The sequence below is a fragment of the Cervus canadensis genome, chromosome 8 (assembly GCF_019320065.1).
Source record: "Cervus canadensis isolate Bull #8, Minnesota chromosome 8, ASM1932006v1, whole genome shotgun sequence".
Taxonomy (NCBI): Eukaryota; Metazoa; Chordata; class Mammalia; order Artiodactyla; family Cervidae; genus Cervus; species Cervus canadensis.
Genome location: NC_057393.1, coordinates 75,232,767 through 75,257,219, shown reverse-complemented (window position 1 = coordinate 75,257,219; position 24,453 = coordinate 75,232,767). Strand labels below are relative to the sequence as shown.

General features: G+C 41.1%; 1 protein-coding gene across 2 annotated transcripts in view; it reads left to right on the top strand.

Annotated features, from left to right (window-relative positions):
* ARID5B (AT-rich interaction domain 5B) overlaps positions 1-24,453 on the top strand; it is a 188,096-nt gene that overhangs the window by 7,474 nt on the left and 156,169 nt on the right. The window lies entirely within an intron of this gene.

Here is a 24,453-nt window from a genome sequence, read left to right as displayed (position 1 = left end):
AAAATCTATTATCATTTTGCACCATAAGGTGTGAAGAAGTGCAAAAAGTTTCTTTTTAGGAGAACTCACCAAAGAAATTAGTGACTATATGGGACTGAATGATCAGGCGAGAGCCAGCATCTCCCACCTTTTTGAGCACTTTTTCAGTCTTCAGCTATCAGTCCATAAAAAGTCAGGACTTTGGGGAAGTTCCCTGGTGGTCCAATGGTTTGGATTCCTTGTTTTCACTGCCAAGGGCCTGGTTCAATCCATGGTTAGGGAACTAGGATCCCAAAAGCCATGTGGGGTGGCCAAAAGCAATTTTATTAAAAGATAAGTAAAGGTTTTTTTTTTTTAAGTCAGGCTTTGGATGGCAAACTGTGAAAAGATAAAACTTGAGGGAAGAGAAGTCACTTCTTACCTGAGTGTTAGTTGGCAGTTTCTGTAAACTAGCATGTTTCTCAGACCGATGGTCTTGATGAGGCCATATGTCCGATGACAAATCAAAATTGTAAGCAATTAAAACCTCTCTTGGCATTGAGTATCAGGCACATACTAAGGAAATGCTATTTTTATGAAGTACATGAGTCCATACATGTAAATACTTTGTTATTAATTATTAATAAAGCATAATGTTCATAGTGGCATCTAGTTTTACAGGACTCAGGCTCATTTATCAACGTCTAGTTTTAACCAATATCCAGGATATAATCGCTGGAATCAAATGCATTTGCTTGTCATTTTTTTATAGCCAGGGTGGTTGGATATTTGCCATCTTCCACTCAGAATAATATTGTAGCTAGTGATTACCCGTTGGCTTGGCTTTTAAATAAATTTAAAATAAATTTATTGATTGTTGGCTTAAGGATTCATTGGCCTCTCAGAAATGTGGTCATGGATTCCTGCATTTCTTGAAAAATCTGCTCCCATGCCCTTGCGTGAGGATGGCTTGGCTATTTTTAGTGTTACCATGATCTTTGCTGGCTTCCTGGAGGTTAGAACTTGGGCCAGGCTTGGGCCTTCAAAGAGCGTGGCTAATGTCCTGGACTGTGAGTGTCCATTTGGATGACACATTTCAAACATGCGATTATTGAAAGGGTGCTTTGGAACATGCTAATGGCATAAGTCTCTAGTATATACTTGTGTAAATTAATTCTGCTTTTAAAATCAGATGCACTGTTAGCTGCATTAGAGATGGATATTTGACATTTATCACACAGACCAGGATGTGTGTTTTAATTGCATGAATTTCCTGTAGAATCTTGGTGGCTGTATAAAATTGACTCGCAGTGGTGAGTGTCCTTGTGCACATGACCATCATGTTCAGGGTCTCATATCCATCCGTGTGCAGAGACAAAAAGGGGGTAGAAACCACTGGTCAATTTAGTGGCCCCAGAAATGTCCCCCCACCCCAACCCCCACTGCCTTTCCTTTCTCATGACTCGAGCACACCCTGACTATGATGTACACCCCTCCTCCCCAGAGTTGAGTTCCAAGCCTGATCAGTGGCACTAAACATTAAACTCTTGTCTTTGAGAATAATAGGCTTTGCTTTCTACACCCTCAAGCATGTTGAGCTACTGTGCAGGCTGGAAAATAAAAATGTTCTAATTGTGTCTTTTAAATAAGCATAGGAGTGAATTAATTAGACCATATTTTGTCTTTAGTTGCTTAGTTACACAATAGTATTCCTGAGCGCGAGTAAGATAAATTGGCTCTTTTTGTGCTGCCTGTCCCTTAATCATAATTACTGTATTGCTTAGGAGAGTAAAGCATACATAGATTTTGAATTTTTTATTAATAGTCAAAAATATGCATATGATATATAAAGTATATGCTGTTCAACCTGTTTTATATGCTTTTATGTGGGAAGAAGTTTTATTGTGGTGGTAACATTTGCATTAGTTGCTCAAAGATGTAGTTCTGGGAAATACATAATTGAAATGTTTTTGAATTGCTTTTTCTGGCCTTTTCAATCTTATTCAAAATAATAGTGCCTCCAGTCCTAGAGCAGTCATTCTCATTTGATTTAACATCTTTCTTTGCACTGCACACACGGCGCCCAGTTTTAACCCTGAAGAGCCTAGATGCGGTTGGTGATTCACGGACCTCATACATCGTGTCTTAGGTTCTGGGGCCTCACGCTGTCGGGGGTCAGAGGATAGCAGAACGCCTGCATCTAGCAGCCATTACTCCAATGCCCTTAGCCCTGGCACACTTTCACTTCCCTTGCAGAAGGCTCCAGGGTTGGAGATCATAGGAGTTTGTTGTAGCTTGGGCTGGACAGCACTATGTGCTTGCCTTCTGAGGTCTTGCAAAATGGCAAGTGGCTTCTGAGACTTGGGCTTCTAGCCCCCTGCACCCCCAACCCCTGCATCACGGAGGGCAGCAAGAGTTGGACAGCTTGATGTAGTTATTGAACAATGGGAGAGTCTGGCTTAGGACCCAGCATGCGTGCTGGGTAAATATATGTGAAAATCGACCCCATTGTTCTGTTGGGTTTGAAAAGCAAGTAAATTATTTACAGATATTTGTTAATTAAAGCACATGTTGTTTTACCAGCACAAAAGAACACAGTATAACTAGAGACAAAGAACTAAGTGCAAATACTTTAATCTTGCTATTTTTTTGTGTTCTTCTTAAGGAATATGTTTAAAAATATGTATTTGTTGTTGTTTAGTTGTTAAGTCCTGTCCAAATCTTTTGTGACCCCATGGACTGTAGCCCACTAGGCTCATCTGTCCTTAGAATTTTCCAGGCAAGAATACTGGAGTGGGTTCCCGTTTCCTTCTCCGGGGGATCTTCTCCACTTAGGGATTGAACCTGCGTCTCCTGTTTGGCAGGCAGATTCTTCACCAGTGAGCCACATGGGAAGCTCAAAAATGTGTGTGCATAATAAAGTGTGTGTGTGTATATATACAGATATGTATATATGGTGTTGTGTGTTTGTGTGTGTTTTATTCCCACAAGGGAAGCCATGAACACTACAGAGATAACAGACCAAGTTACTTGTTGCTAGGCTGCTCCACATTCCTCGTGGAACATCAGAAATGGAAATCATTTTGGTTTTCCGTTTAGTCCAAGCTTTGCTTGCCATCACCTAATTTGAGCTCAGCTCTGAGTACCATTGGGGAAAAAAGGCAAAGTAGCAAGATACTATACCAAAGAATAAAAACGTTCTCACTTATTACCTTGTCCTCAGACTTTCCTTGGGGCTTACCAGATGGCGCTAGTGGTAATGAACCCATCGCCAACACAGGAGACTTAAGAGATGTGGGTTTGATCCCTTTGTCAGGAAGATCTTCTGGAGGAGGGCATGGTAACCTGTAGGAGCCTGTAGGCTGGTGGGCTACAATCTGTAGGGTCGCAAAGAGTCAGACATGACTGAAGTGACTTAGCACAGAGTGGCAGACTTTCCTTAATGAAGGCCCAGGTTTAGTTGTTTTTCTTCTGTGACAACCCAACTTTGGCAGCATTCTGATTGGAAACGTCCTCTGGAATGAGGGCCATTGACCTGTGGTGAAGGAGTCTGATGCAGAGTTGGTTGTGATAACGTCCTGCGATCTTTTCCTGGCTGGAACGTTGGCCTGTCCATGGGTGCAGCTGGTCCCTCTGCCTCTGCCGTCTGTCCGGATGTGTGTGGTGGTAGGCAGGACTGGCCAGACAGCTCTTGGCATTGTTATTGAGATGACCACGAAGACTTGCCATGGCTGTATAAGGAAAAGGCTCCTGTCTGATGAGCCTTGGATGTTTTAATAGACTCACAGGCTATTCAAGTCAAGCCCCCTTTATGTAATAGATGAAGAGACTGAGGCTCAGAACAATCGTGGGGATGTGCTCAGAGCCAGTGAGTGACGGGTAGAACCAGAACCCAGTCCCTCAGGTACAGTGGCCTGCTGCTTCGGAAAGGGACTGCTCTCTTGAGGCGACAGTCTGAGGAAAGCAGGCAAGTGCTTCCCATGGGTGTGCTCAGGTGGGCCATCCCAGTACCCTGTCCTGCACCAGCAGGCTAACACCAGTAGGCCTTAGCGGTGGCTCTGTGGGACATCACTTTTATGAAATCAATGATGAAGGGTGTGGCCTTTATTCTAATGATGAGATACTTACCAAAATGTGAGTGATTACATGGAAACCAGGCTTGATATTCAGGGTCCCCTCTGGACCTTACCTTTATTACCCTCATTTCCAATTTTTTTCCTGGAGCTAGGTGGGCCCTCTGATAGGGATATTTATATTGTCTCAAGGAAAGCTTTGCTAAGATGGCACTCTTGGTGATAAACGGAATTGGCATTTCTGCCACTATTTGATTTTCATGGATGATTTCTTTAATTCAGAAGTGATTATTGCAAGCCTACTATGTGCAGGTTCCTTGCACTGGGATATAACAGTGAACACAATGACTGATGCCCAGATAAAGATTTATGTTTTCATGTTACTCACTGTCCCATAGGAAGAAGGAAAAGGCAGCCTGATTGATTTATACAGAACAGAGAAACCCCATCTCCATACATTGTCATCTTGGAACCACATTCACACCTCCTCCTTTCAGATGCACAACCCAAAGAAAGTGTCCTAACTTGCTCTTTTCCAAAACCATTTGCAAAAGTTTCACCCACAGTGTTTTCAATGAAGTTACGATGTTTTTTTGACAATTGGGTATCTATAACGTGTCAGGCATTACACATATATTAACATACAAATCAAATACTCATTTAATTATCAAAGAAATTCTCCAAGGTTGATAGTATTGTGATATTTCCATACTTTATGGATGAGGCAGCTGGGTCCGAAAGAGGTCTTGAGTAACCTACCCAAAGTCACATATAGGTAAGACTCATGCAGAATTGAAAACACCTGGTTCTGAATTCCACCAGGGGATTTTTGTGTCCCCCTATTTAGAATAGATTGAGAATTAAAATCAGGATTTTCATAATATACTGACTTATACTTTGTCTGAGCCTTTATGAAGAGTTTCTTTTGGTCTTTTATTAATTTATTCAGCATATGGTTCTTAAAAGCTTCTATCCTGCTGTCTCAGTACTAAGCGATCAGATTGGCTGTTGACTGGTACACGCGTTAATTTGATGGTATTACCATACACCTATGCACTAAGGCATTTCACCGGCTCCCACAGGCCCACGCGAGGCGCCAGGCACCTCTGCAGTTTGACAGGCAAGGAGGCCCAGCCTCTCCCTCCAGAGTGGCATCTGTGTGCAGGTCGTGCTGGTTCCTGGAGAGACTGGTAGGAAGCCAGGTAGCTCTTGCCGTCCTGGGGTTTCTTGTTGGGTGGACAGTAAAGGCACAGCTAATCAAACAATCCTAAATAAACAGGTGATTTTGTGGCCTGGTTAGCCTGGTGAAGGCAAAATACAGGGACCTATGATGGGTGCCTGCTCTTACCTGGAAGATCTGTGGAGGCATTTTGAACTCAGGGCTAGAGAGATTCTGGTGAAGATTGGTATGAGGTTTCTTGGTAGGATGTAGAGGTGGGAGCATTCTCCTTTTGGCATGATTTCTGAGCTGAACCTAATCTTGGTGAATCTAGTCAACAGGTGAGACGTTGTCCACTGACACCCATTGAAGAGGGCTACTAGTCTAGATCCCATTAAACCCCTCATAGCATCTTCAGAGCTGATTTACATCATCAGAATGGCTGAGGACAAGTAGAAAATGGGGCTTACAGGCCTACTAAGGCTTATGGGCCAAATCTGACCTGCTGCCTGTTTTGTCAATAAAGTTTTATTGGCACACAGCCACAGCCACTTGTTTACAAATTGTCTCTGGCAGCTTTCACACTATCCTGGAGGAGCCGATTAGTTGGAACATATGCACAGAGCCTAACATATTTATCGTCTGGCCCTTTACAGAAAACATTTGCCTGACCTCTGGTCTAAAATGATTTTATTGGCTTCTTTTTTTTTTTTTTTTAATTTTATTGGGAGTATGGTTTATGTACAGTGTTGTGTTAGTTTCAAGTGTTAAGTGGCTTCTTTTTTTTAATGGAAATATAATTGCTTTACAATGCTGTTGGTTTCTGCTGTACAACAGAGTGGATCAGCTATATGTGTATGTGTGTGTGTGTGTGTATATATATCCCCTCCCTCTTGAACCTCCATCCCACACCACCCCATGCCACCCACCTAGGTCATCCCAGAGCACCGAGCTGAGCTCCCCGTGCTATACTACAGGTTCCGACCAGCTATCTCTTTTACATGTGGTCGTTATATATGTCAACACTAGTCTGTCTGTCTCACCTTTCCCTCCTCCTCCCGTGTCGCATGTCCACTCTGTTTGCGTCTCTATTCCTACCCTGCAAATAAGTACATGTATAATATTTTTCTAGATTCCACTTGTATGAGTTAATGTATGATATTTGTTTTTCTATTTCTTCACTCTTTACGACAGACTCTAGGTATCTGTACTAAAATGGTCCTAATAAAGGCAGTAGTGAAACTAGTGCTGACAACTCACTTGGACCTTTCGTGTAACCATAATACCATGAGGTAGTCATTTCATTTTGCAAGAGGGCAACCCAAGAGGCTCGGCCATCCAGATTTCTAAATTCATTCATCAGGTAAACGATAGAGACTAAATGGGAGCTTGAGCTGTCTTGATTCCAGAACACAGAAGGCAAAACCCTCCTGCTGTCCTGCTAACAAGCCGAAGAAACGGGGCCGTACCAGAAAGGGGGTGTAAAATCTGCTGAGGTTTTTCCCCGTGAAGTAATAAAATAGCACAACCTCTGTATCCATCTTTCAAGGTCTTGTTCAAAACCCACCTTGCCTGATGAGGGGAGAGGGGGACCCAGAGCAGAGGCACAGGTGTGGGCCCCGTCAGGAAGCCATGGTGGAGCCAAGGCTGGGGGACGATGTGATGCTTGGAAGAACCAGGGAGCAGTGACTTGTTTGTACGTTGCTCCTCAGGTCCTGCCCATCATTGCGGGGCAGCAGTGTCATTTGATGTTGCCCGATTTTTCCACTGTTCAAGAGAAGTGCCCCAAAGCCATATTTTTGTGTAGTTGGCAATTCTGTTCAATTTTTAAAAAACTCTGTGGGCCAAACAAAATGTGTCTTCAATCTAGATGTGGCCCGTGGACTGCCACCTTGCATTCTGCAGAGCAAAGGTTTGGAGTATTACAGTTTTTAAAACTTTCTCATATTTGGCCCATTTTGTGTAGTGAAGCAGAAGGAATCTTTTGGTCTTAAAGGGGCAGCAAAGGAAGAAGCTCAAGCAGCCTGGTGGACAAAACCCTCACCATTCTCTCCAGCCAGAGAGTCTGGAGGGATGGAAGGAATGGATGGATGCACAAGCTGGGGCCCACAGTCAGGAAGGGAACAGGGATGGAAATGTGGAGAGAAAGGAGTGAGTGAGTCGGGAGGTCTCCTGTAGCCATGCTGAGGGCACCCTGGAGAAGGGGAGCTTGTGAACATCAGGCCCTTGAAAATACCTAGGGCTTTCATGGGTGGAGGTTTTGAAGAGAGTGAGAGAGGAGGCAAAAGAAGCCACAGAAAAATAGAAAGGCAGGACGTTCCAGGACTGGAAGTGGCCTGCCCTTGGCAGAGCAGCAGGGGTCCGATGGACAGGGAGGTAGACTGGGCCGGACCTGGAGTTGTCTAGCAGGTCAGGCTGGACCTGGACCTCAACCTGGAGGCAGGGCTGGTTAGTAATTTCACATGTCTTGTTTCTTGCTAGTTAGGATATAAACTGTTTGTCTTGAAGCTTGGTAGAACCACACATGCATGTGTATTCTGCCTCTTAGCTGCATGTCATCTTGGTCCATTACTGAATTTTTCTGGGGTCCCTGTTTCCTTATCTGTGAAATAGGCTAGTCTTGCTGGGCTGTGATTATCAAATGAGATTTATATGTGCATAAACCCCAAACCGTAGTCTGGCTAATAGCAGACCCAGGCCTTTAGCAGATGTGAGTTATTGACCCTGCCCTTCCTGATTCTGGACCAAATCTTAACTTTGTTGTCTCCACGAAGTCTGTCACATTGCTCAGACTGTTAATAGTGCCTTAATAAGTAATTTATTGGTTGAGTCATTGGATTTCTAGCTATTGTTTAAAAAAAAATAACTAAGAAAATTATCAATTTAAACAGAATTAAACTTCCTGGTTCTCCATTCTCCAAAAGATTTTTCTTGTGTTTAGGTTCAGAGTTTTTTTGAGGTGTGTTTGAGCTTTCCTGTCACTCTGAACGGGGCACCCTCAAGCCTGTTGAGCTCTGTTCCATTTGGGTCTTAAAGAACCTTGAGGAGGCACTCCTTCCACCAGCCACAACAAAATAAAATGAGATGGGAGTCAAAAGATAAAACCTACATTCTGGATGTCCCATCTCAGTGTACTAAAGGAAGTTCAGACCTGGTGCTTCCCAGGTCTCTCCCCTTTCATGATGCAACCTCCAGGAAACCTGGTGTTGATGTGCTGAATGTCACAACAGTGGATTTATTTTAAATATCCTCATTTTCCCACCATTTAAAAAAGTCTCTCCTAGTTCCTATTCTTCAGAACACCCCTAATTTGGAAACTAGTTTCACCCTGTCATCTCATCCTCTTCTTCTTTTGGTGGTGGTGGTAGGGAGTGCATTCCAAACCAATTCCTTTAAGATGTGTAATGCCAGGTTCTTTTAAAAAGCAGAAAGCATCAGCAAATGGATATAAAGGGATAGGGTCCCAGCCAAAATGGCTGGGGGAGCTTAGAAGAAGGATCTTCAAGACAGAGACTGCCTGCTGGGCCATTAAATCCTTTAGCTTTGGGGTAATCCCACAGTGCATATCAGATGACTAGAATTCAGATGAAAACACTGCTATAGTACTCAAGCTCCCCACCAAATTATTCCAAAATCTAGTGTACATGGGTTGTAAATACAGAAAATAATTGAATTCTGTATGTCTTAAGTGAAATAATCTGTTCCGTTCTGTTTCTTGTGGACCTTCTTCATAATAGTCTAATTGTGTTCTGTGCTCCTGGGGGCTGAATGTGAATTCAGCAACAGTGCATCGGGTTGTAAAATATACAGCCCCAACGATCTGGGCAGGCAAGGAGGAGGTTCTAGAGTAAAGGCTAAAGATGTTTTTTTCTAATGCAAATTATATGAATCACACACATGGTAGTGTCTTTTAAAATGATCAATGGGCTCTGGCGTTTTTCTTTATAGTTGTAGGTCCTGTTTCTCCACATTTTGGATGTTACTGGATCAGTAATTTAATAGACAGCCAAGCAGGTGTTCAAATCACTCCTGACCCCCAGAATTCCTTAAATGACCCCCAAAGCAGTGGAGTGAAAACATTTTCAGCATGTCAGAATATTGAAGTACCTCAGTTGTCTTAATATTTTTTCATCTTAATTTTTAAGGCTGTTTTCTGCCTTTTTCTCTTTGGCTAAAGCAAAGAGAAGCCTTGCCTTGATCTTGGCCATGAGGACTGTGTGTTTGCAGGACCTGTAGATTGTATGTATACCCGGCACAGTGTCTAAATGGTCAGCTGTGCCAAGGCCCTTGAAAAGGTGAGAGGAGGACAAGAGAGATGACGCTTGGGGTTCTTCTGCAATAGCTGAGGATATAATATTGTTCTTAAAGGCACACCATTTCTATTTTTAAATATAGGCTTTTGATTGCAAACTTATTCAGTTCAATGCAATCGATGTGTATTAGTACAGGGTGCTTTGGGGGGTGATGAGATGAGTAAGATTGGCTCTTCTTCCTCTGGTTGCATAGAAGAGAGAAAGTTAGCTTTACTTGATGGGTTTATATTTTACTTTGGCCCTTCCATCCTGACAGGTACATGTATATAGTTCTATGTGCTCAGTCCCTCAGTTGTGTCTGACTCTTTGAGACCCCGTGGACAATATAGCCCACCCACCAGGCTCATCTGTCCGTGGAGTTCTCCAGGCAAGAATACTGGATTGGGTAGCCTTTTGCTTCTCCAAGGGATCGACCCGCCCCAGGGATCAAACATGGTCTCCTGGATTGCAGGTGGATTCTTTACTGTCTGAGCCACCAGGGAAGCCCCTCCATTGTTTTGTGGTATTCTGGGACGTTTCTGTGGCTACCCCCCAAAAGAAAATACCTCTTAAAAAAAAAAAAAAAAAGAAAATACCTCTTGTGAAGGCAGTTTTTCCAGGATATAGGCAGTTGCATAAAGCATTTTTCCATTGGCTTGTCAGTTTCTTAGCAGAAATTAATTTCCAGACATAGTTGAAACTGTTATTTAGCACCTTGTTTCACAGACTTTCATTGTCACATAAAAATGTGTAAAAGTATTTTGTGTTTAAAGACTAGTGTACTAGCTCTCTATTGTTCTGTAACAACTTACTCCAAATTTCACATCTTAAAACATTATCTTCACAGTTTCTGTAGGTCAGGAGTCTGGGTAAAGGTTAGCTAGGTGTGCCTGAATCAGGGTCTCTCAAAGCTTCCTGCAGGGTGCCTGGCTGGGCCTTACTCATCTCAAAGCTCTTTTGGGCTAGACTCTACTTTTGAGTTCACTCAGTTGTCTGTTCCTGGGCTGTTGGACTGAGGTCCTGCTCCCTTGTTAGCCATGGACCTTGATCTCCCTGGTTTCTTATCATGCCTCACAGGCTTCTCTCCACAGGCCAGCTCCTACGTGGGAACTGACTTCCCTCACAGTATGTGGCAGGAGCCACAGACCTTTTGTAACCTAATCTCAGAATTGAAATCCTATCACTTTTCCATAGGTCTGCTTGTTAGATGTAAGACGTTGTGTCCAGCCCACATTCAAGGGTAGGGGATCACACAGGGCATGAATACAGATAGGTGGGGATCATTGGGCACCCTCAGAGAGGATGCCCACTACAATCAGTGGAACCAGTCACTTTAGTATAAAGCTAGTTTGGTGAGGATTGGAAGATAATCTTCTTACCCTGTCTTGCTCTTTTTTTTTTTTTCTCCTTTTCTTGTTTTTATGTATGTTCCTTGAGTGGCTCCTTCCAAACACCTACCCACTTTTCTGGGCATTTAATTATAGATGACGTATGTATTAATAGTAGATAGCCGATTGCTTTAATCCATCAAAGGTTTGTTAGTCTTTGAGCATGTCAACAAGTTATATTGAGTCTTTCTTAAACTTCATGTCTTCACCAGTGAATTAGAGGAGTTTTGCTGGAAAGGGCATTGTGTCTGGTGTGATGATGAGTCCGTAGCGAGAAGGGGAATGAGGATCTATAACTGGTATAATTAAACAGGCTCCTAAGTGTATAAAAACATAGGTACATTCCATGCACCATAGTTAAGGAGAGGCATTAAATCAGGTTGGCATATAGCCATGTAAAGAAAACCTAAACATCCAAATGAAAGGGATTGTTGTCCCAGTTTGTGTTCCTGACAAGTGTATCTATAGGAGATATGCGTCTCTTAGCCACCCTTCAACTTCATGCACATGTCAGGGAGCAGCTGGCCCTCCATCTTTTAAATTATGTGGAAGTTAGCTGTTTCCATAGGAAAACCCATCTGTTTCAGGGAAGATGAAACTTGGTTTTTGATAAGGTGTTTAAAACATACCTATGGAGGCATTAAAGATTTGAGAAAAGGGTGGCATTAAGCAGATTCTAGTCAGTATTTTAATAATGGAAATTGATTTATGGAGTAGCTTCCGTGCTAAACCTGCCGGAAACTTAGAGGAAAGGAGTCTGGATTTTAAATTTAGAAGCACACATCAGCTCTAGGATGTGTGTATGTTGTGTGTGTTTTCCTTTTTGTTTTTTTTTCACCTTGAGTTTGACAATACACCACGTCCCTGCCAGTGCCTCTGTGTCCTCTGTTCCCTCTGTGTGCAGGGTCCGGCGTCCCTCTCCCACCTCTCTCCCCTTTTAGCCTCACTTGTTCCTTCTCTTCCTCAGGGTTTCAGCAGAGACCTTCCCTGACCGTTGCTTTGACATCATACCCAGTCCTACCCCTTGTCTCCCATTATGGCCTCTCCTAGTTCTTTTGCCTCATATTTTATTATCTGACTCCTTACATCCCTGTCCCCCAACACAGACACAAACAGTACCCCTCCGCCACAATGGTAGGTTCCAGGAAGGTAGGGATTTTTATGTAATTCCTGATGATAATCCCAAAGCCTGGCATATAGTTGTTCAGGAGCTGAGTCATGTCCGACTCTTCTGCAACGCCATGGGCTGTAGCCCATCAGGCTCCTCTGTCCATGGGCTTCCTCAGGCAAGAATACTGGAGTGGGTCACCATTTCCTTCTCCAGGGGATCTTCCTGACCCAGAGATTGAACCTGCGTCTCCTGCATTGGCAGGCAGATTCTTTACCACTGAGCTACCAGGAAAGTCCGACATATAGTTAGCACTCAATAAATATTTGTTGAATGAATGAGATCACTTATGACAGTTTCTCATTCTATAAGTCACTTTTAGCTGAGGACTGTGGTTTGCTGTCTGTGTCCTGTGTCCCTTGCCCCCGCTAGACTGTTCTTCCCCGGCCCCTTGCTGTGCCAGAGTGGAGCGCAGCTCTAGGATATGCCCTGGACATTGAACATGAAGGAGTGAATGGATTCTCTGGCAAAGGAGACTAGAGAGAGCGAGAGGAACCTTCACTTCCTAGGCAAGAGACAGGAGCCCTGGGCAGCACCGGTGTCATTTCATCCTTTTCTGTCCACGGCTGGTCCTCAGCCCAATACCTGTCACACAGCAGATTACGGGTTAATTGGATCAGATTCAGTTGAGTTGGGGAAAAATTCAAACAAAATTCCTCCGGACAATAGCATTGGGCGAAGCTCAGCTTATGAATGCTCAGCTTGTGATGGGTCCTTCTGGATTCCCTTCTGCAACTGTTTTGTCAGAACACTCAACGGCGTTCATTCATTCACTCATTCGTTTATTCATTCAGCTCCTCCTGGTAGTATATAGAATATCAGAAGGTATGGAAGACAAGTTACAGCCCTGCCTTCAGGAAGTGTACCTTGAGGAAAACTTGGGCTTTATTCTCTGGTCTATATACCATCCCTGAGGTGGCAGAGAGTGGAAATAAGGCAGTTAAAGTTGCTCGTGGTCTGTCCTCTGTGTTGGTCTCCACACCACAGTCTTTGAACAGGCGTAGAAAGGTCACCAACTGTGGTTGCAAATTGGCTCTTATGCTAATCCTGTCTTATTCAAAAACACTCAATATTTTTCCAAACTGAGTTTAGAGCTTTTGACTAAAGCCTGAATCATTTACTGTGTCAGAGCATATCGCCAGTATGGGAAAAACTAGAACTTTAAAATCCAAAGCCCCTTTTAAGTAATCCAATATAGGATAATTACATTATTAAATAAAGCCCTGGGTCTCAAATTATTCCACTGCCATTGTACATGTGAAGATAATAATGTGAACTGTGCTAAGCAAACAGAGCCAAAAAAAAAAAAAAAAGTTTAACAGGAGGGAGCATGTCTAAATCATATGTTTATGTTTAAATAAAAGCTACACAAAATAGGAAGATTTACTTGGTTTCTACATTAAAGTGTCCTAAATAGGCGTTAAGGCTTTCGATGATTGTCTGTGAAGACTGCTCTTCTCATTAATGGCAGCCGTATATCAAGATGCTGTTGCCAGATCACCAATAACTTTGACTAATTTTGATGGCTCCCATTGTGATTTTCATATACCAACAGGGACAAGGAATTTTCTTCTTCCTTTTAGGGTCTCAAAGGAATATGGGCCCCACTGAACTTTGTACCTGGGCAGAGTGCCATGTGCCTATAAAACTAGGTAAAAAAAAGATCGGGAGATGCGAAAGTAATGAGTTGAAGTCATTCAGCGTGTTAGAACATCCGGGTTGGGTGGTGGTTGAATCTGAGTTCTATTGCTATTGTTTGTGCTTTTGAGAATGTTCTTTATAGGTACCTCGGTTGAGCTTTAACACTGGAATGGTGCTCCTTTATCTTCTTTTGCTTCTGTTTTAATGGCCAGAGCTAAGTATATGAGTGCCAAGCTAGTTTTTATTATGGCAGCCTGAAAGTAGTTAAGAAAAAATAGACTGTGACGTTAACACCCTATTAATTTGGCTAAAGGAAGGGTAGACTGGTTCAACCATTGACTGAAGGTATCTTCTCTACATATCAAATGCTTCCCTGTTTAGAGAGAATGCGGGGATGTGTTTTCTTGTTTCTGTGTAATTTTTTTTTTAATCTTAGGGAGGAAAAAAGATGAATGCATGGTAAATCCAAAAGAAAAGAAATGGAACTGGGAATTAACGACAGGATATTTCTGAGGTTTTCTTTCAAGATGGCCTTCTGGTAGGGGAGCAGGCTGCTGCCTAACAGATTTTAGATTAGCGTGTATTAAAAATGTATTTAGGAACATAAAATATTTAGGGTTTTTGAATTACTTGTTTGATACTCAAATGCCTTTGGCAATGCCATGAAGGATGGTCATATTACATTTGACAAATCGTCCCTGAGAGCAGTCTTGTGTTTGCTTACTCCCTCTAATTGTGCCAGGATGAATTTCCAAAATCCACTGAGCCACAAAAGTCACCCAGACATCTGGTGGTGGAGGGGGCAGTGGCTGAAAGAGAAGGGACTGGCCTGGGAAATTGGAACCCTATACACTAGGGAGCCTCCATGGCAAATCCATTGCATCATGTTAAGGGAGTCAAATTAAACCTTAGCATACTTGAGAGGATGTCTTCATCACTCAGACAACAGAAAATTCTTCACATTTTAAATTAAGGCATATAGTCTTACTTTGGGGACAAAAACAAAATAAAAATTAAGATATTTTCTGTTGCAAAATGACTTTAAATCCCACCCACCCTGGGAAATTGGTGGGAGGTGGGGAAGGTTTACTTATTCCAGGACAGGAGTAGGTTGGAGTGTTACTACTGTAATGGCTTAAGAGACTGGTTTCTGGGACTTCCCTGGTGGTCCAGTGGTTAGGAATCCAGCTTCCACTGCAGGGGGAATGCGTTTGATCCCTGGTCAGGGAACTAAGATTGGACATGCTGTGTAGCACAGTTGGGGGGAAAAAAAAAAAAAGAGAGACCAGTTTCCCAGAGACCATAGGGTTACCAAACTGGTTTCAGGTTCTACTTCAGTTTTCTCATCACTAAAATGGGCCTAAGAACACCTACCTCAGCAAGTCCTTATGGGGATTAGATAAGATAATGTCTGTTGAATTTATAGATTAGTGTGGGTAAAATAACATACCTCAGAGCTTGTCACTGCTATATCCTTGAGAGTTGAGGAATATAACTTAGAAGCCCAAACATTCTTGATTGCTTTCTGGCTCATCTTTGCCTTGGAGGCACCCATCAGGAGCTACAGGGATATCATCCCCAGACAAAGAATTAAGAGTTAGGAAGTACACAGTTCCTTGCAGGTGCCTTGCGAAGACCAGCCCCGCTCCTTTTCAGTTACAGTGATGTTAATATGTAATAATAGTCATACCCATGATTTCTAGGATGCCTTCATCGACAGTTGTGCTAGAATTACCCCATAGGCTAGATACGCTATGAGGTGGGTTCTTTTATCCTATTCACCTCCCCCAGCCCTGCCTTTTTAAGATGAGACCTGAGCAAGATAATGGTCACACCCCAACGTTAATATTAAACACAGTAGAGCTACATTGGAACCTGGGTCCATGAGACTCACAAGCCAGTGCTTCCTCACCTCTCTTAGTTTCTTCTAGCATGGAGCATCCAGACAGGGGTGGGGGCTATCCACAACAAGCAGACGTACCTGTTGTAAGCTCTGGGCTCAGCACAGTCCATGGCTCCTTAGAAAGCACAAGAGAAGTAAAAGTTAAACAAACATCTTTGCCATTAAAAAGGTGTTTATTGTAGGAGAGAGAATGATGCAATTTGGCATCAAATTCTGACACCTAACAATGATTTAGTATGTCACAACTAATAATCTCAGTAATTCCCACTTCAGGAACCAAGTTAGTGTTGGTATCATTTTATTTTGTCAAGTTAAATACATTAAAAAACAGCTACTACTATCCATTGCCATCCTCATAATATCTTTTTTCCCCCTCTAAAACACCACCAGATGAAAGGAAGAGATATGAAGTCTTAAATAGAAAAGAGTGTGTAGGGAGCCTCTCTTGACTAGCATTCTTGATTAGAATCTCCCTTCTTTCTGCCCTGAGGGCCCGCCTGTGTGGCCCCATTAACAGAATTCCTGGGCCCCGCTTCTATCAAGGTTCCCCATAGAAGAGAGAGGGATGGAGGAGAGTGAAGGCAGGTGTTTATCCTGTTCTTTCCTGTGAGGTTCCCACAGACTGTCGGTGTCCCGCTGAGAAAGAGTCAAAGCCACTGGTAGAAGGTCTGCTCTGATCCTGTAGCCATTCCCTCCACCTTTGACAGTTTCACCCAGGAATGGTGACAGGTGAGCTGCTATGAGCCCACTTTCCTTGACTACGCTGTCTTAGGGTTCTTTTACACCCACCCACATCTTTGTTATTAGTCCCTTTGTGATTATCGTCATTCAAATATTCCATCTTTTTCCTGTTGGGATCCTGACTGATACAAGGATAGTCCTTGAAATCTAGCATATTTAGTTTCTTGAAATATACAATGCTTTGTCTTCATTGTTCTCATTTCACTGTTAATCAGTGAAAACTTTGTATTGTTGACCCACATTACCATTCTCTTTTGCTGGATATTCTTGGATCTCTGATTGACACCCATGTGCCTGCCGAATGAAACCTTTAACTCTTTCCATAGATAGCCTATTAGCAAGACACACAGATGTGTTACAGGGAGAGTGAGGGGGCAGATGGGTAGGGTCTTGAATGGCAGCTATCTGAGGGAGGCTTGGATTTAAAGGAGTGAGTGGCCAGTGTAACCAGGCTTAAGTGGGGCACTTTCTTTTCCTTGGTTGAGTCCGCTGGTGTGCACCATGGGCATACATGCCCATTCCAATGATTAGGGCATCAGTAACTTTTAAAAGTTTGTCTTCAGTTTTAGTTTCTGTCTTGATAAAAAACTCCCCCTCTTGGGACTTCCCTGGCAATTCAGTGGGACTTCGCTTCCAGTGCGGGGGCTGCCGGTTTGATCCCTCGTGGGGGAGTTAAGATCCCACATGCTCGAGGCCAAAAAAAACCCCCAAACATAAAATAGAAGCAATTCTGTAACATTCAGTAAAGACTTTAAAATGGTCTATATTAAATTTTTTTTCAAATTACCCACTCTTGTGGAACCAAGTAGACTGTTATTTTGGTTTCACAATTTTTTTTAGCTAACATCACCTATTAATGTGTTTTGTGTTCCTGACATTTATCACATTTCAACTGCTCTACAAAGAACATTTTAAAAACACAGGATGTTTGAGGATGATTAAGGTGAATAAGCCATGTTTTCCTATTCTCCCCGTTTAACCGCCCCTTCTCCCTGCCAACCCCCACATAATACACTAATGTGTTTATTGTCCTTTGGGCTCTATTAACATAGCTGAATATGGCTTTCCTCAGCGAAGGTCTGTTATTGGGTACCACATGGTGCTATAGGGAAGGTTCTGTTCACATAAAAAAATATATATATATATATATATTTTTTATTTATATGTACACACACACATATATATATAGGCTTAGCTGTGCTAACAGAGGCCCAGAATTAAAGTTGTTTAAATAACCTGGGAGTTCAAAATCTCTCATGTCACAGCCTGTGGGTAAGTGGTTCAGGGTTAATGTGGTGACTCTGCTCCATGAAATCTTTGAGACTTGACTGCCTCTATCTTTTTTCGCCTCAGAGATTTGCTTCCATTTGTATGATCCAAAGGCATATCCATCCCCTTTGAGGGCCTGATCCAGAAGTTGTTCACATTACTGATGATCACATCCAATTGGTCAAAACTTGGTCAGGTGGCTGCATCTGGCTGTAAGGGGAGCAGGGAAATGATGTCTTTATTCTGTGCCCAGCAAATTAGCAATCTCTTATTAAAGAAGAAAGGAAGAATAGATACAGGCAAAAAGTTAACCACAGTGGGGAATATTAAATTCTTGTGTCAACTAAGCTCTTTTCTTACATATAAGCCAAATGGGTGGTGCAGTTCCGCTGAACTTGAGTTGACTCTTGAGACATCTAAACTGAGGACTGAACAAAGGACTGGAGTCTGGACGAAGGTTTAAACCAACTAGTTGGAACCAATCTATAGAGTGTAGTCATGGGTTTAGAGATTAACATTGGAATCTCCATGGAGAATGATTTCTTCAGGGAGTGATACACAGAGAAAGAAGACTGGACCCAGAAGAAACCTAAGGATATATGCTTTCCTACATTTTCCCTGTAGGGAAATAGAATGAGGGAGGAGAGAAATTGAATAGTTGTTGGGTAGGTGTTCTTCATGGGTCCACTGAGTATCTGCACATCTTGTGAGCAGAACTACTGACTGCCTTTGTTCCAACTATCTTTTCAAGAAAGTTTATGTCGTGAACAGCCTTGGAAGATGGAGCTTGTGTCTTCCTCTAAAACAAAGGGCTGCTGCTGCTGCTGCTAAATCGCTTCAGTTGTGTCCAATTCTGTGTGACCCCATAGACGGCAGTCCACCAGGCTCCTCGGTCCCTGGGATTCTCCAGGCAAGAACACTGGAGTGGGTTGCCATTTCTTTCTCCAGTGCATGAAAGTGAAAAGTGAAAGTGAAGTCACTCAGTCGTGTTCAACTCTTAGTGACCCCATGGACTGCAGCCTACCAAGCTCCTCCGTTCATGGGATTTTCCAGGCAAGAGTACTGGATGGGGTGCTATTGCCTTCTCCGAAATAAAGGGCAGACATACTTATTGCTCAGTATTAAAAAATTTGGGTTCCCTATACACATGTGTACATGTGTCCCCCTGTCCCAACCCCCCCTCCCACCTCCCTCCCATCTCATCCCTCACAGTTGTCCCAGTGCACCAGCTTTGAGTGCCCTGTTTCATGCATGAAACTTGGACTGGTGATCTATTTCACATATGGTAATATACATGTTTCAATGCTATTCTGTCATCATCCCACCCTCACCTTCTCCCACAGAGTCCAAAAGTCTGTTCTTTACATCTGTGTCTCTTTTGCTGTCTTGCATACAGGGTCATCATTACCATCTTTCTAAATTCCATATATATTTGTTAATACTGTATTGGTGTTTTTCTTTCTGACTTACTTCACTCTGTATAATAGGCTCCAGTTTCATCTACCTCATTAGAACTGACTAAAATGCATTCTTTTTAATAGATGAGTAATATTCCATTGTATATAAAAGTTAAGAATAGCCTTGGTTAGTGATATAGTGGTTTTGAAAGTTTTTAAACTCAAGACCCTTTATGCTCAGATTATTTAGGACCACAGAGGTGCTTTGGTTTATGTGGATTATATCTACTGGTATTAGCAATTAAATCTTAAAATAATTTTAAATGCTCAATTTATTTAAAAATAAAAGTAATGTGACATTTATATGCAAAAACTGATTGTCAAGCTGACTCACACTTCACAAAAAATTAAATCAAAACAGGCCTGGTGCACTGGGAAGACCTAGAGGAATCGGGTGGAGAGAGAGGTGGGAGGGGGCATCGGGATGGGGAATACATGTAAATCCATGGCTGATTCATGTCAATGTATGACAAAAACCACTACAATATTGTTAAGTAATTAGCCTCCAACTAATAAAAACAAATGGGAAAAAAAAACCAAAATGGATTATATTTGTAAATGTAAAACTATAAAGCTATGAAGACAAAGGAGAAATTCTTCATGACCAGAAATCAGGCAAAAGAATTCATAGGTATAAAAGTAAAACTACAATGCATAAAATTAAAAAATGATCAATTGGACTTGATCAAAGTATAAAACTTTTTGTTAAGCACACTGATAAAGAATGAAAAGACAAGCTACAGAATAGGAGAAAATATTTTCAAACCCTATGTCTAATAAAAGACGTATCACGAGGGTACAAGAACTCTCAAAACTCAACAATATGAAAATAAACAACCCAATGTTTAAAATGGGCTAAAGACTTAAATACACATTTCACCAGAAAGGATATACGGATGGCAAATTAGCACCTGAAAAGATGTTCAACATCATCAGCCATTAGGGAAATGAAAATTAAAAACATGATGAGAAACCTCTACATACATATTAAAATGGCAATAATAAGTTAATTAACAGTAATAGTATCAAGAGCTGGTAAGGACAGGGGACAACTGGAACTCTCATACATTGTTTGTGGGAATGCAAAATGGTACAGCCACTCTGGAAAACAGTTGGGCAGCTTCTGCAAAATGAAATATATACTTACAATATGACTCAACCGTCCCCCTCCTAGGTATTTATTCAAGAGAACTGAAAATGCATGTTCACACGAAAACTTGTACATGAATATTTATAGCAACTCTATTTGTAATCACCAAAGTTGGAAACAACCCAGTGTTCCTCAACGGAACACATCCATACCATGGGGTACTACTCAGCAGAAAAAAAGGAACAAGCTGTTGATACCGGCAGCAGCCTGGTGGCTCTCAAAGGCATTATGCTGAGTGAAATATAAGCAGTCTTAAAAGATTTCACACTGTATGATTTAATTTATATGACATTTTGCAGAAGAGAAAACCATACCAAGCAAGATCAGTAGTTGCCATGTGTACAAAGAACTGTACACCAAAAAAGGAAGTTTTACTGTAAGTTGATTTTAAAAATAAAATGAAAATGGCAATGTAAACCCATTATGTAAATGTAACACATTTTTATGAAAATTAACCATATTTTCAAAAACAAAAAAATTAGTATAAACAGTGGCATTGTTTTACATTTTTGTAAATTTCTTTACCATTGAGCTTAACAGAGACAGCTGTATTCTCATATCTCCTTCTGTATTCACTCTTTTGCCATACCATCTGTCATATAGTCACTGGAAAACCCCACTAGACACTTGAAAGAGAATAAGAGTGAAAAAAGCAAATAATTTCTTAGTATTATTATGATCATTGTTTTGACTCTATGGACCACCTGAAATAGTCTTGGGGATTCCCCAGGGCTCCTGGACCATACTTTGAGAGCCACTGATATATAATGTAGTGTTCCAAATTTTATTTTCATAGCATCAAGACTTTTTTTTGCCATACCCATATTTTCTATGTTTATTTAATGCTTTTGTTCAAACTAACCCATTTTTTAAAACAAAGTTTTTTAAAAAGAAACTTTCTATATCTCCCCTAAATGGGAAGCGCAGTACCACTTCCCCATAAGTGGAAAGTTACTACAAGAATAAATATGCAATGAGTAAGTTATATTGAATTTTAAAAGATTTATCCATGAGCCATCTAAACTCCTCTCTGTGTGGTACTATTTGGAAAACACTAATTCAGAGAAACAAGGACAATGATGTGACATACCACTTCATTTATGTTGACAAATTTAATCCTCACCATTACCATCAGAGATAGACAGTATTACTAAACTTTAAAATTTTAAAAAATGTGTGTTTTAAAAATGGAAGCACAAGAAAGTTAAAGTTGCCCAGTGTTCCACAGGGAGTAAATTACAGGGCTGGGATTTGAACCCAGGTAATCTGGCTCCAGAGTCCAGGATGAATGCCGTGTTGGCAGATAGGAAACTTGGATTCTTGTCCAGCTTCCACCTGCAGTTGACAGTAGGACATGTCACTGAGTCTTACTGTCCTCAACACTGAAGTGAAGGAGGTGGGATAAATTAGGGCATGGAAGTTTAAATGATGGGTGCCTGTCCAAGGGGCCAGGCAGGTATGGAAACGGTGGGCTGAATGTAAGTTGACAGGGAGTGGTGGGGTCAGTGGCAAACGAGACGGCTTGCATTCCATCTAAAGAAAGCAGCTCTTACTCAGTTTCAACTTTTCTGTTTTGAGAGGGGTTTTCTGGGTTATTTTTTTTCAGATATCACTTTATTTTATTTTATAAGAGGAGTTAGAAATCTGGAGACTTTGTGTAAAATTTCTCAATTTGTACAACACTTGGAGAGGCCAGCCACACACATGAGCTGGCTGATATATGACCAGATGATCTCCTTTGACTTAGAGGAATCTGTGATTGAGTATGCTGTTACTACACAGTTGGAGAAACAAAATCCAAATGACAGAAATAGGCAGCTTAAAGCAATGATGAAAGGGGATATGAACTTAGAAAGTGTCCCAGCTCAGTCTATATAAATATTGATTCGGTTCTGGGTTAAAAGAGCTAAGGTGTGTTAATAGAATAATAGTGTATTTCTTTATGTTTATGAGAGTAAGTCAGCAATACTTATCTAGTGCTAATTTTTGGTTTGCAGAGAGCTAATGTAATCATTAGATGAGCTTATTGAAATTCTTTTCTTAGACATAGAGACTTGCCCAAGAATGGTATTAGGAACTTCAGTCAGCACTGGCACAGAATAGTAAATACAAACATGTGATTTGTGCCATTGTGTATACAGAGTAATGTTTCCTGAGACGCTTTCTGTATATGTGTTGGCTGTTTTGCTCTTTTGGGTTGTTTAGTTTCTCCCACCTCCTCCACTTATCAGATCTCCTTCTAAATCCTGGCATTTGACAATGTTGTAGGGCTAGTTTCTCTGAATCCACAGTGAGACATACTGGTGGTTTCACAATTAATCCAAACTTGGGTTTATGGCTAATATGTGTTTATTTGAATTCCTGCATTTATTTTTATGTATTGTGTATATACATAGTACTCAGAAAGCCTGTTTCAGAGAGAAAGAGGAAGGAAGACTAAATCTATAGACTGGATCTTGAAAGATGGGTTTATTCATCAATGACATCATAAGGATTGTATTTTCTCTTGGTTAATAAACGATTTGTTTGGCGGGTGTTGGAAGCCAGCCAGAGCTAGTCATGCCATTTCTTGGAAAAGATCTGAAGCAACTGGTAATTGAAATGATAATCATTTGATCATAGTTAGAGCTATTTGAAAATAACACTCATCTCCAGACTTGTCTCTTCTAGGGAACCATATTTGGTAAAACTGTTGCCAAATTCCATTTTTGCTAATGTTGAGCCTTATATACCATGATACTTAATTATTTTCCAGTATAGTCTAAACTTGATTTCTGGTTTGCCCTTTCCAGAAGCTGTTCCCATATGCTTTGAAACAATACCCAGCCTGAATTTTTATTCTGGCATTTAATAATCACCATGTAATAGCTATAAAATGCGTGACAACTACAGATCTTTTATTTCAAGAGGATGGTGTAGTGAGTCTGAGTGAAATCATCCATTGAAATGGTACTTTGTAATATGCCCCATTGTTTATAAAGTATTGACTTTTTTTTTTTCTTGAGCAGAAGATAAAAACAGTTCCCACTTTGTCTCCTATTTAGTGGAAGTTCATATTTAATCATGATAAGGGAAAGGATTCCATTACAAAAGTTTTACTTTTCATTTTTGATCGAGATTTGTTATTTTGCTGCTACCTAACAAACTCTTCTCAGAGGCAGCTTGGAACTGGATGAGGAAAAGTGAAATTTTAGATCCTACCTTAAAACATTTTAAAAAGACTAAATGTTTTCAAATCCAGGGCTTTTTTACTGTATGAAGCTTATCTTAATAAACACTCTTTTGTTTGCTTTGGAGTAGTGTGTACTGTGTGTGTGTGTGTGTGTGTGTGTGTGTGTAGGTGGGAGAGAAGAAGGAAAGAGTCATGTTTTATAGAAAAATTAGCCAAAATCTCTTCTGAATTCCCTTTGTTTAATAGCTCAGAGACATCTTCCTGTTGTTGTTTGTCAAAAATATTTCTAAGATTTTGTAAGCTTAGGGGTTTTCACAGCTCAACTTTCTTCAGAAACGTGAAGCAAAAGAAATGAAAGAAGTCAGTTCAAGTTGAAATGTCAAATGCTTCAAATAATCTAACTTTAAACCCAGTGAGAAGATCTTCTTAAGCCTTTTCCAAAGAATCTTCGGGAAAGAGAGGCCCTCCTTTGCTCTAGGAATAGATATCTATTAAATATCTTGTTGGATTAATTCTGAGTCAGAAAAGTTGGTTGTTTCCTGGAAGCAATTGAAGATGCTTAAAATTCAAATTTATGATCCATAGGAGAAACTTAAGTTTCAACTACTTTTCTTAGATTCAAAGGCTCTCTCCTCACCCGCCCTCTTGCCTCTTACCCCATATGTATTAAGAGAAAAAATCAGTTCATTTCTCAACTTACAAAGTTTTTAAGAAACTTGAGAATGTGTAAGTTTCTTTCAGTGGGAAGCACATAACATTTATGAAGTATTTCTTTTGGGATTACATCACAGTTTTATTTAATTTTAGGACAAAAGTTAAATTCAATATTTGTGTATAAGCCAAGGGAAAATGTACCATAAACATAGGAATTTGGGGGTGAGTCAGAGTTCCAAGAATCCCAGATTTACTTAGACCATTTATATAGAGACAGGCTAACCATTAGTCATCTACTTCTCGCTTTTTTACTTTTGTAATTAATGGCACCTAAAAATTAGCTTTCACCCAAGTGGTCAAAAAGGGAGACTGAGCTTTGGCAACTAGCATTAAAAATAGCTATTAGAATTACTGACCAATTTTTGGAC